The sequence below is a fragment of the Oncorhynchus gorbuscha genome, linkage group LG11 (assembly GCF_021184085.1).
Source record: "Oncorhynchus gorbuscha isolate QuinsamMale2020 ecotype Even-year linkage group LG11, OgorEven_v1.0, whole genome shotgun sequence".
Classification (NCBI taxonomy): Eukaryota; Metazoa; Chordata; class Actinopteri; order Salmoniformes; family Salmonidae; genus Oncorhynchus; species Oncorhynchus gorbuscha.
This window is the reverse complement of record NC_060183.1, coordinates 22,119,272-22,127,316: the sequence shown is the minus strand read 5'-3', so window position 1 is coordinate 22,127,316 and position 8,045 is coordinate 22,119,272.

Here is an 8,045-nt window from a genome sequence, read left to right as displayed (position 1 = left end):
CAGGCGATGAGAAAAATAAGCGCAAGGATGAACCTTATCGTCAGACTGGAAGCGCTGGGATAGAATGGCTCCCACGCCTACCTCTGAAGCGTCAACCTCGACAATGAATTGTCTAGTGACGTCAGGAGTAACGAGGATAGGAGCGGACGTAAAACGTTCTTTTAGAAGATCAAAAGCTCCCTGGGCGGAACCGGACCACTTAAAACACGTCTTGACAGAAGTAAGAGCTGTGAGAGGGGCAGCAACTTGACCGAAATTACGAATGAAACGCCGATAGAAATTAGCGAAACCTAAAAGCGCTGCAACTCGACACGTGACCTTGGAACGGGCCAATCACTGACAGCTTGGACCTTAGCGGAATCCATCTGAATGCCTTCAGCGGAAATAACGGAACCGAGAAAAGTAACGGAGGAGACATGAAAAGAGCACTTCTCAGACTTTACGTAGAGACAATTCTCTAAAAGGCGCTGTAGAACACGTCGAACGTGCTGAACATGAATCTCGAGTGACGGAGAAAAAATCAGGATATCGTCAAGATAGACAAAAACAAAGATGTTCAGCATGTCTCTCAGAACATCATTAACTAATGCCTGAAAAACAGCTGGCGCATTGGCGAGACCAAACGGCAGAACCCGGTACTCAAAATGCCCTAACGGAGTGTTAAACGCCGTTTTCCACTCGTCCCCCTCTCTGATGCGCACGAGATGGTAAGCGTTACGAAGGTCCAACTTAGTAAAGCACCTGGCTCCCTGCAGAATCTCGAAGGCTGATGACATAAGGGGAAGCGGATAACGATTCTTAACCGTTATGTCATTCAGCCCTCGATAATCCACGCAGGGGCGCAGAGTACCGTCCTTCTTCTTAACAAAAAAGAACCCCGCCCCGGCCGGAGAGGAAGAAGGCACTATGGTACCGGCGTCAAGAGACACAGACAAATAATCCTCGAGAGCCTTACGTTCGGGAGCCGACAGAGAGTATAGTCTACCCCGAGGAGGAGTGGTCCCCGGAAGGAGATCAATACTACAATCATACGACCGGTGAGGAGGAAGGGAGTTGGCTCGGGACCGACTGAAGACCGTGCGCAGATCATGATATTCCTCCGGCACTCCTGTCAAATCGCCAGGTTCCTCCTGAGAAGTAGGGACAGAAGAAACGGGAGGGATGGCAGACATTAAACACTTCACATGACAAGAAACGTTCCAGGATAGGATAGAATTACTAGACCAATTAATAGAAGGATTATGACATACTAGCCAGGGATGACCCAAAACAACAGGTGTAAACGGTGAACGAAAAATCAAAAAAGAAATAGTCTCACTGTGGTTACCAGATACTGTGAGGGTTAAAGGTAGTGTCTCAAATCTGATACTGGGAAGATGACTACCATCTAAGGCGAACATGGGCGTAGGCTTCTCTAACTCTCTGAAAGGAATGTCATGTTTCCGAACCCATGCTTCGTCCATGAAACAACCCTCAGCCCCAGAGTCTATCAAGGCACTACATGTAGCACCCGAACCGGTCCAGCGTAGATGGACCGACAAAGTAGTACAGGATCTTGATGGAGAGACTTGAGTAGTTGCGCTCACCTGTAGCCCTCCGCTTACAGATGAGCTCTGGCTTTACTGGACATGAATCAACAAAATGTCCAGCAACTCCGCAATAGAGGCACAGGCGGTTGGTGATCCTCCGTTCCCTCTCCTTAGTCGAGATGCGAATCCCTCCCAGCTGCATGGGCTCAGACTCTGAGCCAGAGGAGGGAGATGGTTGCGATGCGGAGCAGGGAAACACCGTTGATGCGAGCTCTCTTCCACGAGCCCGGTGACGAAGATCTACCCGTCGTTCTATGCGGATGGCGAGAGCAATCAAAGAGTCCACATCTGAAGGAACCTCCCGGGAGAGAATCTCATCCTTAACCACTGCGTGGAGTCCCTCCAGAAAACGAGCGAGCAGCGCCGGCTCGTTCCACTCACTAGAGGCAGCAAGAGTGCGAAACTCAATAGAATAATCCGTTATGGACCGTTCACCTTGGCATAAGGAAGCCAGGGCCCTAGAAGCCTCCCTACCAAAAACTGAACGGTCAAAAACCCGAATCATCTCCTCTTTAAAGTTCTGGAACTTGTTAGAGCAATCAGCCCTTGCCTCCCAGATAGCTGTGCCCCATTCTCGAGCCCGGCCAGTAAGGAGTGAAATGACGTAAGCAACCCGAGCTCTCTCTCTCTAGAGTATGTGTTGGGTTGGAGAGAGAACACAATCTCACACTGCGTGAGAAAGGAGCGGCACTCAGTGGGCTGCCCGGAGTAGCAAGGTGGGTTATTAACCCTAGGTTCTGGAGGCTCGGCAGGCCAGGAAGTAACAGGTGGCACGAGACGTAGACTCTGGAACTGTCCAGAGAGGTCGGAAACCTGAGCGGCCAGGTTCTCCACGGCATGGCGAGCAGCAGACAATTCCTGCTCGTGTCTGCCGAGCATGGCTCCTTGGATCTCGACGGCAGTGTAACGAGCGTCTGAAGTCGCTGGGTCCATTCCTTGGTCGGTTCCTTCTGTCATGCAGGTGAAAGAGGACCCAAAAGCGACTTGGCGAAAACAGAGTCTTTAATCCAGTAAAGTAAATACAAACAAAAAACACAACTTTCACTCGAAATGACGAGGACAAACTGGAGACTCGATCTTGAACAGCAGGTGAACAGCAGGTTGCCTCGGGAAGGCACTTGAACCAGACAGACTCAGACACCTGCTCACCACGCAGCATCTGAGGAAAACACGACACGACAGGGCGATACACAAACACAGCACGGTGAATACTAGACAAGGAACCGACAGGACAGGAACGGAACACAAAGGAAGAAATAGGGACTCTAATCAGGGGAAAGGATCGGGAACAGGTGTGGGAAGACTAAATGATTGATTAGGGGAATAGGAACAGCTGGGAGCAGGAACGGAACGATAGAGAGAAGAGAGAGCGAGAGAGTGAGAGAGGGAGGGGGAGAGAGAGGGATAGAAAGAGGGAAAGAACCTAATAAGACCAGCAGAGGGAAACGAATAGAATGGGAAGCACAGGGACAAGACAAGATAATAAATGACAAAACATGACACGCTCGTTTTCTGGAGGGTCTCCACGCTGAGGTTAAGGATGAGATTCTCTCCCGGGAGGTTCCTTCCAGCGTGGATTCTTTGATTGAACTCGCCATTCGCATAGAACGACGGGTAGATCTTCGTCACCGAGCTCATGGAAGAGAGCTCGCGTTAACAGTGTCCCCCCTCTCCGCATCTCTACCATCTCCCCCCACTGGCTCAGGTGTTGAGCCCATGCAGCTGGGGGGTATTCGCATCTCGACTAAGGAGAGGGAACGGAGAATCACCAACCACCTCTGTCTCTATTGCGGTTCCGCTGGTCATTTTGTCATTTCATGTCCAGTAAAAGGCCAGAGCTCATCAGTAAGCGGAGGGCTACTGGCGAGCGCTACTACTCTGGTCTCTCCGTCAAGTTCCTGTACTACCTTGTCGGTCCATCTACGCTGGACCGGTTCGGCAGCTTCCTGCAGTGCATTAATAGACTCTGGGGCGGAGGGCTGTTTTATGGACGAAGCCTGGGCTCGGGAACATGACATTCCTCTCAGGCAGTTAGGGGAGCCCACGGCTATGTTCGCCTTGGATGGTAGTCCTCTCCCCAGGATTCAGCGTGAAAAGCTACCTTTAACCCTCACTGTCTCTGGTAATCATAGTGAAACCATTTATTTTTGGATTTTTTGTTCACCTTTTACACCTGTTGTTTTGGGCCATCCCTGGCTAGTGTGTCATAATCCTTCTATTAATTGGTCTAGTAATTCTATCCTCTCCTGGAACGTCTCTTGTCATGTTAAGTGTTTAGTGTCTGCTATTCCTCCTGTTTCTTCTGCCCCCTCTTCACAGGAGGAGCCTGGTGATTTGACAGGGGTGCCGGAGGAATATCATGATCTGCGCACGGTCTTCAGTCGGTCCAGGGCCACCTCCCTTCCTACTCACCGGTCGTATGATTGTTGTATTGATCTCCTTCCGGGTACTACTCCCCCACGGGGTAGACTAGACTCTCTGTCGGCTACCGAACGTAAGGCTCTCGAAGATTATTTGTCTGTAGCTCTCGACACCGGTACCGTGGTCCCTTCCTCCTCTCCCGCCGAAGCGGGGTTCTTTTTTGTTAAGGAAGAGGACGGGACCCTGCGCCCCTGCGTGGATTATCGAGGGCTGAATGACATAACGGTTAAGAATCGTTATCCGCTTCCCCTTATGTCTTCAGTTTTCGAGATTCTGCAGGGAGCCAGGTTCTTTACTAAGTTGGACCTTCGTAACGCTTACCATCTCGTGCGCATCAGGGAGGGGGACGAGTGGAATACGGCGTTTAACACTCCGTTAGGGCATTTTGAATACCGGGTTCTGCAGTTCGGTCTCGCTAATCCTCCAGCTGTCTTTCAGGCATTAGTGAATGATGTACTGAGTGACATGCTGAACATCTTTGTTTTTGTTTACCTTGACGAGATCCTGATTTTTTCACCGTCACTCCAGATTCATGTTCAGCACGTTCGACGTGTCCTCCAGCGCCTTTTAGAGAATTGTCTTTATGTGAAGGCTGAGAAGTGCGCTTTTCATGTCTCCTCCGTCACTTTTCTCGGTTCTGTTATTTCCGCTGAAGGCATTCAGATGGATCCCGCTAGGGTCCATGCTGTCAGCGATTGGCCCGTCCCTAAGTCACGTGTCGAACTGCAGCGCTTTCTCGGTTTCGCGAATTTCTATCGGCGTTTCATTCGTAATTTCGGTCGAGTGACAGCTCCTCTCACAGCCCTTACTTCTGTCAAGACGTGCTTTAAGTGGTCCGTTTCCGCCCAGGGAGCTTTTGATCTCCTCAAGAAGCGTTTTACATCCGCTCCTATCCTTGTTACACCTGACGTCACTAAACAGTTCATTGTCGAGGTAGACGCGTCAGAGGTGGGCGTGGGAGCCATTCTGTCCCAGCGCTCCCATTCTGACGATAAGGTCCACCCTTGCGCGTATTTTTCTCATCGCCTGTCGCCGTCGGAACGTAACTATGATGTGGCTAACCGCGAACTGCTCGCCATCCGCTTAGCCCTAGGCGAATGGCGACAGTGGTTGGAGGGGGCGACCGTTCCTTTTGTCGTTTGGACTGACCATAAGAACCTTGAGTACATCCGTTCTGCCAAACGACTTAATGCGCGTCAGGCTCGTTGGGCGCTGTATTTCGCTAATTTCGAGTTCGTTATTTCTTATCGTCCGGGCTCAAGGAACACCAAGCCTGATGCTTTATCCCATCTCTTCAGTTCTTCAGTAGCCTCCACCGACCCCGAGGGGAGATTCCCTGAGGGGCGTGTTGTCGGGTTGACTGTCTGGGGAATTGAGAGGCAGGTTAAGCAAGCACTCACTCACACTCCTTCTCCGCGCACTTGTCCTAGGAACCTTCTTTTCGTTCCCGTTCCTACTCGTCTGGCCGTTCTTCAGTGGGCTCACTCTGCCAAGTCAGCCGGCCACCTCGGCGTTCGGGGTACGCTTGCTTCTTTTCGCCAGCGTTTTTGGTGGCCCACTCAGGAGCGTGATACGCGTCGTTTCGTGGCTGCTTGTTCGGACTGCGCGCAGACTAAGTCCGGTAACTCTCTTCCTGCTTCTGCTCCTGGCCTTGCTGTGTCTAAGTCTGTCCCCAGACACCGCATCTCTCCTGGTCCTGCTCCTGGCCTTGCTGTGTCTCAGTCTGTCCCCAGCCACCGCATCTCTCCTGCCCTTGCTGTGTCTCAGTCTGTCCCCTGCCACCGCATCTTTCCTGCCCTTGCTGTGTCTCAGTCTGTCCCCAGCCACCGCATCTCTCCTGTTCCTGGTCTTAGCCTTGCTGTGTCTCAGTCTGTCCCTAGTTGTTACTCTCCTGGCCTGTTTGGTCCTGATTGCTCAAACTCTTACAGTTCTCTACCCGTGTCTCATTTTTATAATAGTAATTGCACTAGATTCCCTCTTCATCGTTTCCCGTTACGGTCCTGAGGAGAGGAGCTGGGTTCCATCTCGGGACGTGCTGGACCGTTCGCTGTTCGATGATTTCCTCCGTTGCCGCCAGGTTTCCTCCTCGAGTGCGCCAGGAGGCGCTCGGTGAGTGGGGGGGTACTGTCATGTATTGTATTGTCAAGTCTTGTCCCTGTGCTTTCTCTTCTCTTCGTTTCCCCCTGCTGGTCTTATTAGGTTTCTTTCTCTCTCTTTATTCCTCTCTCTCTCTATCGTTCCGTTCCTGCTCCCAGCTGTTCCTCATTCTCCTAACGACCTTGTTTACTCTTTCACACCTGTCCCCTATTTTGCCCTCTGATTAAGTCTCTATTTCTCTCTCTGTTTCTGCTTCTGTCCTTGTCGGATTCTTGTTTGCTGTTTGCTTTGCTTTTGTTCCATCCAGTTGTATTCTGCCTCGTCATCAGATACTACGTGTGAGCAGGTGTCTCTATCCTCTACGGCCTGCGCCTACCCGAAGGGACCTGCAGTCTGTTGCCGCTAGCCCTGCAACTCTCCTCAACAACTAGAAGGGGGACTCTCCTGTTAAACTAGAGGATTTGTGTTTTCCCTGTTTGGACTTCCCCTGTAATGATTGAGGATTTATGTTTTCCCTGTTTGGACATTAAAAGACTCTGTTTCCGTTATATCGCTTTTGGGTCCTCACTCACCTGCATAACAGTCGCTTTGCAATCATTACCAATTTCGGGTAAAAATGACCCTAGTTGACACTTTTAGGGTTAAATAATGTTCTCTCTGTATGTCTGTCCATCTGTCTCTAGCTTTTACTGGAGACAAAAAGGTCATCTGACGCATGATGCTTACTTCTGCCTGCCCTACACATTTCCTTTGGTCACGTTCTACCTGCCCTACACATCCTGGTCATAAAGCCTCCCTTCCTAGCACCAATTGCCCGTGTAGATCACAGATCTTGACCTACAGTTACTTCAACTCTGTGAAGTGTACACACAGTTTACTGAAGCCTCACATGGTTTGCTGTCATAGGTTGTCAGTGCTTCATGTTCACCTGGCCATGGACTCCCACTGACAGCGCTGTGCTCTGCACTCCTGCAGTCTCACATACAAACTGTACTCGACCGCCTGCATTTAGCCTTTGAACACAACAGGAGGCCTTCTGGAGAGAGAAAGCCAAGCGGGGCCGGGACCAGTCTTACATAATGTGTTTCGAAACCCAGAGAGACTGCTAGGCTTAATGTGTGCACCTTCAGGGTGGACATGGACGCAATATAATCCCGAGCCCTGTGGGAGAGGGAGTGTGAGTGGCCCCCGCAAACTATCACGACCACTTTTCCACAGAGGTGGAAAAGGGGGTGTTTAGGAGATTTCAGGGTAGAGGGGCTGGCATTGGGCTAATAATAGGTGGGTAATTAAATGCTGCGGTCAGACCATTGAAGGCTTAGGAGTTGGGGTACGGCGAGAGGGAGGGTAAAGGGGATAATGAGTCTGGAAGCTGTGGAGTGGGGCTTTAACAAGGAGTAGAAGGGGCCACCTAACTCTCGGTTGGAGTGGGGGCCTCATACTACTAATAAGGGGGCATTGAAAATGACTACTGCACGCTGAATGAGTGAGGACCTCGCCAGGCCTCTTGTACCTCACACCAGAAGGCTTCACAGACTGAGGGGGGGAGAGAGAGCGAAAGAGAGCTGTACTCAGCTAAACAAGAGTAGATAATACTCCAGCCCCCCCCCCCCGCCAAAAAAAGCGAATTGAATTCACTCTCAAATTAGGCATCTGTACAGGCACTTTCAAAGTGGGCCCTAGTAAGCCTAATCCACTATTCCTAAACACATGCGCTGCATATGCCGAGAGATCATTGGCTCTGTACATATGCTACTCACCACCATGAAAGCCCGTGTGCAGCATATGTACAGAGCCAATGATCTCTCGGCACAGCAGTTAATTGCAGCATTATCGGCATATGCCATGTCCCAGAAGCCGATTACCTAACAGTGCAGTGTCCAACCCCAATGGTCCCCATAAATATAGCCATGAAATATGCCAACCTGTCTGTTATGT